Raw genomic sequence first — 7500 nt, forward strand, 5'->3', positions numbered from 1 at the left:
TACCAGGTGCTGTAGGCTTTTTTGTGCTCCAAGTTCAGGAAGTGAGCCCTTTCTCAATTGCCTTTTAAAACTGCAAGGTCTAGCCGACTAGATGCTTAAAAGTACAAAACTCACTAGGCCCAGAGCCTACGGCCACACCACACTGAATGTGCCTGATCTCGTCTGATCTCAGAAGCTAAGCAGTGTCGGGCCTAGTTAGTACCTGGATGGAAGACCGCCTGGGAATACCAGGTGCTGTAGGCTTTTTTGTACTCCAAGTTCAGGAAGTGAGCCATTTCTCAATTGCCTTTCAAAACTGCAAGGTCTAGCCGACTAGATGCTTAAAAGTACAAAACTCACAAGAACCAGAGCCTACGGCCACACCACACTGAATGCGCCCGATCTCGTCTGATCTCGGAAGCTAAGCAGTGTCGGGCCTCGTTAGTACCTGGATGGGAGACTGCCTGGGAATACCAGGTGCTGTAGGCTTTTTTGTGCTCCAAGTTCAGGAAGTGAGCCATTTCTCAATTGCCTTTCAAAACTGCAAGGTCTAGCTGACTAGATGCTTAAAAGTACAAAACTCACTAGGCCCAGAGCCTACGGCCACACCACACTGATTGCGCCCGATCTCGTCTGATCTCGGAAGCTAAGCAGTGTCGGGCCTAGTTAGTACCTGGATGGGAGACCACCTGGGAATACCAGGTGCTGTAGGCTTTTTTGTGCTCCAAGTTCAGGAAGTGAGCCATTTCACAATTGCCTTTCAAAACTGCAAGGTCTAGCCGACTAGATGCTTAAAAGTACAAAACTCACTAGGCCCAGAGCCTACGGCCACACCACACTGAATGTGCCCGATCTCGGAAGCTAAGCAGGGTCAGGCCTAGTTAGTACCTGGATGGGAGACTGCCTGGGAATACCAGGTGCTGTAGGCTTTTTTGTGCTCCGTGATTAGTAATTGCGCAACTTCTCAATTATTTTTCAAATTTGGTATGTTTCCAAAATAATTGTATCCCGTTTTATAGCGGAAATGTTGGACAACATCATGAGGGCTGGAGCTACCTTTTTACATAGAATTAGCATACAGGTAGTGTGTTCATGGGTAATAAATCGACTTTCACATGTAATGCAGTACAGAGAATATTGAGTCCTTCAAGAGGCATGAAAGAAAACCATTATTGTGTTGATTGTTCTCTCCACCTCCCTGCAACAGACACAGGATGGATGAATTAAAGTTATCCTACCAGACATAGGAGTCCTGAATGGGCCCACCAGTCTTATATATCTCGCCTGATCGAGCCTGATCGAGCGATGAGCGTGGTATCATGTTGCAAGTGGCTGCATGGCTTAGCTTACTAAATGCAAATGCATAAGAGTAATATTCTTAGCATTCCTAGAGCCTACGGCCACACCACACTGAATGCACCCGATCTCGTCTGATCTCGGAAGTTAAGCAGTGTCAGGCCTAGTTAGTACCTGGATGGGAGACCGCCTGGGAATACCAGGTGCTGTAGGCTTTTTTGTGCTCCAAGTTCAGGAAGTGAGCCCTTTCTCAATTGCCTTTTAAAACTGCAAGGTCTAGCCGACTAGATGCTTAAAAGTACAACACTCACTAGGCCCAGAGCCTACGGCCACACCACACTGAATGCGCCTGATCTCGTCTGATCTCAGAAGCTAAGCAGTGTCGGGCCTAGTTAGTACCTGGATGGGAGACCGCCTGGGAATACCAGGTGCTGTAGGCTTTTTTGTACTCCAAGTTCAGGAAGTGAGCCATTTCTCAATTGCCTTTCAAAACTGCAAGGTCTAGCCGACTAGATGCTTAAAAGTACAAAACTCACTAGGCCCAGAGCCTACGGCCACACCACACTGAATGCGCCCAATCTCGTCTGATCTCGGAAGCTAAGCAGTGTCGGGCCTAGTTAGTACCTGGATGGGAGACCACCTGGGAATACCAGGTGCTGTAGGCTTTTTTGTGCTCCAAGTTCAGGAAGTGAGCCATTTCACAATTGCCTTTCAAAACTGCAAGGTCTAGCCGACTAGATGCTTAAAAGTACAAACTCACTAGGCCCAGAGCCTACGGCCACACCACACTGAATGCGCCCGATCTCGGAAGCTAAGCAGGGTCGGGCCTAGTTAGTACCTGGATGGGAGACCGCCTGGGAATACCAGGTGCTGTAGGCTTTTTTGTGCTCCAAGTTCAGGAAGTGAGCCCTTTCTCAATTGCCTTTTAAAACTGCAAGGTCTAGCCGACTAGATGCTTAAAAGTACAAAACTCACTAGGCCCAGAGCCTACGGCCACACCACACTGAATGTGCCTGATCTCGTCTGATCTCAGAAGCTAAGCAGTGTCGGGCCTAGTTAGTACCTGGATGGAAGACCGCCTGGGAATACCAGGTGCTGTAGGCTTTTTTGTACTCCAAGTTCAGGAAGTGAGCCATTTCTCAATTGCCTTTCAAAACTGCAAGGTCTAGCCGACTAGATGCTTAAAAGTACAAAACTCACAAGAACCAGAGCCTACGGCCACACCACACTGAATGCGCCCGATCTCGTCTGATCTCGGAAGCTAAGCAGTGTCGGGCCTCGTTAGTACCTGGATGGGAGACTGCCTGGGAATACCAGGTGCTGTAGGCTTTTTTGTGCTCCAAGTTCAGGAAGTGAGCCATTTCTCAATTGCCTTTCAAAACTGCAAGGTCTAGCTGACTAGATGCTTAAAAGTACAAAACTCACTAGGCCCAGAGCCTACGGCCACACCACACTGATTGCGCCCGATCTCGTCTGATCTCGGAAGCTAAGCAGTGTCGGGCCTAGTTAGTACCTGGATGGGAGACCACCTGGGAATACCAGGTGCTGTAGGCTTTTTTGTGCTCCAAGTTCAGGAAGTGAGCCATTTCACAATTGTCTTTCAAAACTGCAAGGTCTAGCCGACTAGATGCTTAAAAGTACAAAACTCACTAGGCCCAGAGCCTACGGCCACACCACACTGAATGTGCCCGATCTCGGAAGCTAAGCAGGGTCAGGCCTAGTTAGTACCTGGATGGGAGACTGCCTGGGAATACCAGGTGCTGTAGGCTTTTTTGTGCTCCATGATTAGTAATTGCGCAACTTCTCAATTATTTTTCAAATTTGGTATGTTTCCAAAATAATTGTATCCCGTTTTATAGCGGAAATGTTGGACAACATCATGAGGGCTGGAGCTACCTTTTTACATAGAATTAGCATACAGGTAGTGTGTTCATGGGTAATAAATCGACTTTCACATGTAATGCAGTACAGAGAATATTGAGTCCTTCAAGAGGCATGAAAGAAAACCATTATTGTGTTGATTGTTCTCTCCACCTCCCTGCAACAGACACAGGATGGATGAATTAAAGTTATCCTACCAGACATAGGAGTCCTGAATGGGCCCACCAGTCTTATATATCTCGCCTGATCGAGCCTGATCGAGCGATGAGCGTGGTATCAAGTTGCAAGTGGCTGCATGGCTTAGCTTACTAAATGCAAATGCATTAGAGTAATATTCTTAGCATTCCTAGAGCCTACGGCCACACCACACTGAATGCACCCGATCTCGTCTGATCTCGGAAGTTAAGCAGTGTCAGGCCTAGTTAGTACCTGGATGGGAGACCGCCTGGGAATACCAGGTGCTGTAGGCTTTTTTGTGCTCCAAGTTCAGGAAGTGAGCCCTTTCTCAATTGCCTTTTAAAACTGCAAGGTCTAGCCGACTAGATGCTTAAAAGTACAACACTCACTAGGCCTAGAGCCTACGGCCACACCACACTGAATGCGCCTGATCTCGTCTGATCTCAGAAGCTAAGCAGTGTCGGGCCTAGTTAGTACCTGGATGGGAGACCGCCTGGGAATACCAGGTGCTGTAGGCTTTTTTGTACTCCAAGTTCAGGAAGTGAGCCATTTCTCAATTGCCTTTCAAAACTGCAAGGTCTAGCCGACTAGATGCTTAAAAGTACAAAACTCACTAGGCCCAGAGCCTACGGCCACACCACACTGAATGCGCCCAATCTCGTCTGATCTCGGAAGCTAAGCAGTGTCGGGCCTAGTTAGTACCTGGATGGGAGACCACCTGGGAATACCAGGTGCTGTAGGCTTTTTTGTGCTCCAAGTTCAGGAAGTGAGCCATTTCACAATTGCCTTTCAAAACTGCAAGGTCTAGCCGACTAGATGCTTAAAAGTACAAGCTCACTAAGCCCAGAGCCTAAGGCCACACCACACTGAATGCGCCCGATCTCGGAAGCTAAGCAGGGTCGGGCCTAGTTAGTACCTGGATGGGAGACCACCTGGGAATACCAGGTGCTGTAGGCTTTTTTGTGCTCCAAGTTCAGGAAGTGAGCCATTTCTCAATTGCCTTTCAAAATTGCAAGGTCTAGCTGACTAGATGCTTAAAAGTACAAAACTCACTAGGCCCAGAGCCTACGGCCACACCACACTGATTGCGCCCGATCTCGTCTGATCTCGGAAGCTAAGCAGTGTCGGGCCTCGTTAGTACCTGGATGGGAGACCGCCTGGGAATACCAGGTGCTGTAGGCTTTTTTGTGCTCCAAGTTCAGGAAGTGAGCCATTTCTCAATTGCCTTTCAAAACTGCAAGGTCTAGCTGACTAGATGCTTAAAAGTACAAAACTCACTAGGCCCAGAGCCTACGGCCACACCACACTGATTGCGCCCGATCTCGTCTGATCTCGGAAGCTAAGCAGTGTCGGGCCTAGTTAGTACCTGGATGGGAGACCACCTGGGAATACCAGGTGCTGTAGGCTTTTTTGTGCTCCAAGTTCAGGAAGTGAGCCATTTCACAATTGCCTTTCAAAACTGCAAGGTCTAGCCGACTAGATGCTTAAAAGTACAAAACTCACTAGGCCCAGAGCCTACGGCCACACCACACTGAATGCGCCCGATCTCGGAAGCTAAGCAGGGTCAGGCCTAGTTAGTACCTGGATGGGAGACTGCCTGGGAATACCAGGTGCTGTAGGCTTTTTTGTGCTCCATGATTAGTAATTGCGCAACTTCTCAATTATTTTTCAAATTTGGTATGTTTCCAAAATAATTGTATCCCGTTTTATAGCGGAAATGTTGGACAACATCATGAGGGCTGGAGCTACCTTTTTACATAGAATTAGCATACAGGTAGTGTGTTCATGGGTAATAAATCGACTTTCACATGTAATGCAGTACAGAGAATATTGAGTCCTTCAAGAGGCATGAAAGAAAACCATTATTGTGTTGATTGTTCTCTCCACCTCCCTGCAACAGACAAAGGATGGATGAATTAAAGTTATCCTACCAGACATAGGAGTCCTGAATGGGCCCACCAGTCTTATATATCTCGCCTGATCGAGCCTGATCGAGCGATGAGCGTGGTATCATGTTGCAAGTGGCTGCATGGCTTAGCTTACTAAATGCAAATGCATAAGAGTAATATTCTTAGCATTCCTAGAGCCTACGGCCACACCACACTGAATGCACCCGATCTCGACTGATCTCGGAAGTTAAGCAGTGTCAGGCCTAGTTAGTACCTGGATGGGAGACCGCCTGGGAATACCAGGTGCTGTAGGCTTTTTTGTGCTCCAAGTTCAGGAAGTGAGCCCTTTCTCAATTGCCTTTTAAAACTGCAAGGTCTAGCCGACTAGATGCTTAAAAGTACAAAACTCACTAGGCCCAGAGCCTACGGCCACACCACACTGAATGTGCCCGATCTCGGAAGCTAAGCAGGGTCAGGCCTAGTTAGTACCTGGATGGGAGACTGCCTGGGAATACCAGGTGCTGTAGGCTTTTTTGTGCTCCATGATTAGTAATTGCGCAACTTCTCAATTATTTTTCAAATTTGGTATGTTTCCAAAATAATTGTATCCCGTTTTATAGCGGAAATGTTGGACAACATCATGAGGGCTGGAGCTACCTTTTTACATAGAATTAGCATACAGGTAGTGTGTTCATGGGTAATAAATCGACTTTCACATGTAATGCAGTACAGAGAATATTGAGTCCTTCAAGAGGCATGAAAGAAAACCATTATTGTGTTGATTGTTCTCTCCACCTCCCTGCAACAGACACAGGATGGATGAATTAAAGTTATCCTACCAGACATAGGAGTCCTGAATGGGCCCACCAGTCTTATATATCTCGCCTGATCGAGCCTGATCGAGCGATGAGCGTGGTATCATGTTGCAAGTGGCTGCATGGCTTAGCTTACTAAATGCAAATGCATAAGAGTAATATTCTTAGCATTCCTAGAGCCTACGGCCACACCACACTGAATGCACCCGATCTCGTCTGATCTCGGAAGTTAAGCAGTGTCAGGCCTAGTTAGTACCTGGATGGGAGACCGCCTGGGAATGCCAGGTGCTGTAGGCTTTTTTGTGCTCCAAGTTCAGGAAGTGAGCCCTTTCTCAATTGCCTTTTAAAACTGCAAGGTCTAGCCGACTAGATGCTTAAAAGTACAACACTCACTAGGCCCAGAGCCTACGGCCACACCACACTGAATGCGCCTGATCTCGTCTGATCTCAGAAGCTAAGCAGTGTCGGGCCTAGTTAGTACCTGGATGGGAGACCGCCTGGGAATACCAGGTGCTGTAGGCTTTTTTGTACTCCAAGTTCAGGAAGTGAGCCATTTCTCAATTGCCTTTCAAAACTGCAAGGTCTAGCCGACTAGATGCTTAAAAGTACAAAACTCACTAGGCCCAGAGCCTACGGCCACACCACACTGAATGCGCCCGATCTCGTCTGATCTCGGAAGCTAAGCAGTGTCGGGCCTAGTTAGTACCTGGATGGGAGACCACCTGGGAATACCAGGTGCTGTAGGCTTTTTTGTGCTCCAAGTTCAGGAAGTGAGCCATTTCACAATTGCCTTTCAAAACTGCAAGGTCTAGCCGACTAGATGCTTAAAAGTACAAACTCACTAGGCCCAGAGCCTACGGCCACACCACACTGAATGCGCCCGATCTCGGAAGCTAAGCAGGGTCGGGCCTAGTTAGTACCTGGATGGGAGACTGCCTGGGAATACCAGGTGCTGTAGGCTTTTTTTGTGCTCCATGATTAGTAATTGCGCAACTTCTCAATTATTTTTCAAATTTGGTATGTTTCCAAAATAATTGTATCCCGTTTTATAGCGGAAATGTTGGACAACATCATGAGGGCTGGAGCTACCTTTTTACATAGAATTAGCATACAGGTAGTGTGTTCATGGGTAATAAATCGACTTTCACATGTAATGCAGTACAGAGAATATTGAGTCCTTCAAGAGGCATGAAAGAAAACCATTATTGTGTTGATTGTTCTCTCCACCTCCCTGCAACAGACACAGGATGGATGAATTAAAGTTATCCTACCAGACATAGGAGTCCTGAATGGGCCCACCAGTCTTATATATCTCGCCTGATCGAGCCTGATCGAGCGATGAGCGTGGTATCATGTTGCAAGTGGCTGCATGGCTTAGCTTACTAAATGCAAATGCATAAGAGTAATATTCTTAGCATTCCTAGAGCCTACGGCCACACCACACTGAATGCACCCGATCTCGA

At 47.4% G+C, this 7500-nt stretch overlaps 20 non-coding genes and 7 pseudogenes across 20 annotated transcripts in view; all 27 read left to right on the top strand.

Annotated features, from left to right (window-relative positions):
- The window catches only part of LOC138542348 (5S ribosomal RNA), a 119-nt gene extending 101 nt beyond the window's left edge, over positions 1–18 (top strand). The window contains exon 1 of the ribosomal RNA XR_011290333.1: positions 1–18. This exon is cut by the window's left edge and continues 101 nt beyond it. This is a non-coding gene — a ribosomal RNA (5S ribosomal RNA).
- Positions 19–124: 106 nt separating this feature from the next.
- Positions 125–243, top strand: LOC138539281 (5S ribosomal RNA). Its single transcript, XR_011287352.1, has one exon. It is a non-coding gene; the product is annotated as a 5S ribosomal RNA (ribosomal RNA).
- Positions 244–349: 106 nt separating this feature from the next.
- On the top strand, positions 350–468 carry LOC138540435 (5S ribosomal RNA). Its single transcript, XR_011288483.1, has one exon. It is a non-coding gene; the product is annotated as a 5S ribosomal RNA (ribosomal RNA).
- Positions 469–574: 106 nt separating this feature from the next.
- LOC138547311 (5S ribosomal RNA) lies at positions 575–693 on the top strand. Its single transcript, XR_011291156.1, has one exon. It is a non-coding gene; the product is annotated as a 5S ribosomal RNA (ribosomal RNA).
- Positions 694–799: 106 nt separating this feature from the next.
- Positions 800–908, top strand: LOC138545915 (5S ribosomal RNA; annotated as a pseudogene).
- A 463-nt stretch (positions 909–1371) lies between these two features.
- On the top strand, positions 1372–1490 carry LOC138548662 (5S ribosomal RNA). Its single transcript, XR_011292454.1, has one exon. It is a non-coding gene; the product is annotated as a 5S ribosomal RNA (ribosomal RNA).
- Positions 1491–1596: 106 nt separating this feature from the next.
- On the top strand, positions 1597–1715 carry LOC138538609 (5S ribosomal RNA). Its single transcript, XR_011286702.1, has one exon. It is a non-coding gene; the product is annotated as a 5S ribosomal RNA (ribosomal RNA).
- A 106-nt stretch (positions 1716–1821) lies between these two features.
- LOC138537657 (5S ribosomal RNA) lies at positions 1822–1940 on the top strand. The gene has a single exon (XR_011285786.1). It is a non-coding gene; the product is annotated as a 5S ribosomal RNA (ribosomal RNA).
- Positions 1941–2045: 105 nt separating this feature from the next.
- On the top strand, positions 2046–2154 carry LOC138542816 (5S ribosomal RNA; annotated as a pseudogene).
- Positions 2155–2260: 106 nt separating this feature from the next.
- Positions 2261–2379, top strand: LOC138539282 (5S ribosomal RNA). The gene has a single exon (XR_011287353.1). It is a non-coding gene; the product is annotated as a 5S ribosomal RNA (ribosomal RNA).
- A 106-nt stretch (positions 2380–2485) lies between these two features.
- Positions 2486–2604, top strand: LOC138540436 (5S ribosomal RNA). Its single transcript, XR_011288484.1, has one exon. It is a non-coding gene; the product is annotated as a 5S ribosomal RNA (ribosomal RNA).
- A 106-nt stretch (positions 2605–2710) lies between these two features.
- LOC138547313 (5S ribosomal RNA) lies at positions 2711–2829 on the top strand. Its single transcript, XR_011291158.1, has one exon. It is a non-coding gene; the product is annotated as a 5S ribosomal RNA (ribosomal RNA).
- A 106-nt stretch (positions 2830–2935) lies between these two features.
- LOC138545916 (5S ribosomal RNA) lies at positions 2936–3044 on the top strand (annotated as a pseudogene).
- Positions 3045–3507: 463 nt separating this feature from the next.
- LOC138548663 (5S ribosomal RNA) lies at positions 3508–3626 on the top strand. The gene has a single exon (XR_011292456.1). It is a non-coding gene; the product is annotated as a 5S ribosomal RNA (ribosomal RNA).
- Positions 3627–3732: 106 nt separating this feature from the next.
- On the top strand, positions 3733–3851 carry LOC138538620 (5S ribosomal RNA). The gene has a single exon (XR_011286713.1). It is a non-coding gene; the product is annotated as a 5S ribosomal RNA (ribosomal RNA).
- Positions 3852–3957: 106 nt separating this feature from the next.
- LOC138537659 (5S ribosomal RNA) lies at positions 3958–4076 on the top strand. Its single transcript, XR_011285788.1, has one exon. It is a non-coding gene; the product is annotated as a 5S ribosomal RNA (ribosomal RNA).
- A 105-nt stretch (positions 4077–4181) lies between these two features.
- On the top strand, positions 4182–4290 carry LOC138544183 (5S ribosomal RNA; annotated as a pseudogene).
- A 106-nt stretch (positions 4291–4396) lies between these two features.
- LOC138536814 (5S ribosomal RNA) lies at positions 4397–4515 on the top strand. The gene has a single exon (XR_011284976.1). It is a non-coding gene; the product is annotated as a 5S ribosomal RNA (ribosomal RNA).
- A 106-nt stretch (positions 4516–4621) lies between these two features.
- LOC138547314 (5S ribosomal RNA) lies at positions 4622–4740 on the top strand. Its single transcript, XR_011291159.1, has one exon. It is a non-coding gene; the product is annotated as a 5S ribosomal RNA (ribosomal RNA).
- A 106-nt stretch (positions 4741–4846) lies between these two features.
- On the top strand, positions 4847–4955 carry LOC138544880 (5S ribosomal RNA; annotated as a pseudogene).
- Positions 4956–5418: 463 nt separating this feature from the next.
- Positions 5419–5537, top strand: LOC138538047 (5S ribosomal RNA). The gene has a single exon (XR_011286161.1). It is a non-coding gene; the product is annotated as a 5S ribosomal RNA (ribosomal RNA).
- Positions 5538–5643: 106 nt separating this feature from the next.
- LOC138545917 (5S ribosomal RNA) lies at positions 5644–5752 on the top strand (annotated as a pseudogene).
- A 463-nt stretch (positions 5753–6215) lies between these two features.
- On the top strand, positions 6216–6334 carry LOC138550991 (5S ribosomal RNA). Its single transcript, XR_011294731.1, has one exon. It is a non-coding gene; the product is annotated as a 5S ribosomal RNA (ribosomal RNA).
- A 106-nt stretch (positions 6335–6440) lies between these two features.
- LOC138538632 (5S ribosomal RNA) lies at positions 6441–6559 on the top strand. The gene has a single exon (XR_011286724.1). It is a non-coding gene; the product is annotated as a 5S ribosomal RNA (ribosomal RNA).
- Positions 6560–6665: 106 nt separating this feature from the next.
- LOC138542319 (5S ribosomal RNA) lies at positions 6666–6784 on the top strand. Its single transcript, XR_011290305.1, has one exon. It is a non-coding gene; the product is annotated as a 5S ribosomal RNA (ribosomal RNA).
- Positions 6785–6889: 105 nt separating this feature from the next.
- On the top strand, positions 6890–6998 carry LOC138543216 (5S ribosomal RNA; annotated as a pseudogene).
- Positions 6999–7462: 464 nt separating this feature from the next.
- The window catches only part of LOC138538048 (5S ribosomal RNA), a 119-nt gene continuing 81 nt past the window's right edge, over positions 7463–7500 (top strand). Inside the window, exon 1 of the ribosomal RNA XR_011286162.1 lies at positions 7463–7500. This exon is cut by the window's right edge and continues 81 nt beyond it. This is a non-coding gene — a ribosomal RNA (5S ribosomal RNA).

The sequence above is a fragment of the Ambystoma mexicanum genome, unplaced genomic scaffold (assembly GCF_040938575.1).
Source record: "Ambystoma mexicanum isolate Mex_15411 unplaced genomic scaffold, UKY_AmexF1_1 Mex_scaf10, whole genome shotgun sequence".
In the NCBI taxonomy this organism is placed as follows: Eukaryota; Metazoa; Chordata; class Amphibia; order Caudata; family Ambystomatidae; genus Ambystoma; species Ambystoma mexicanum.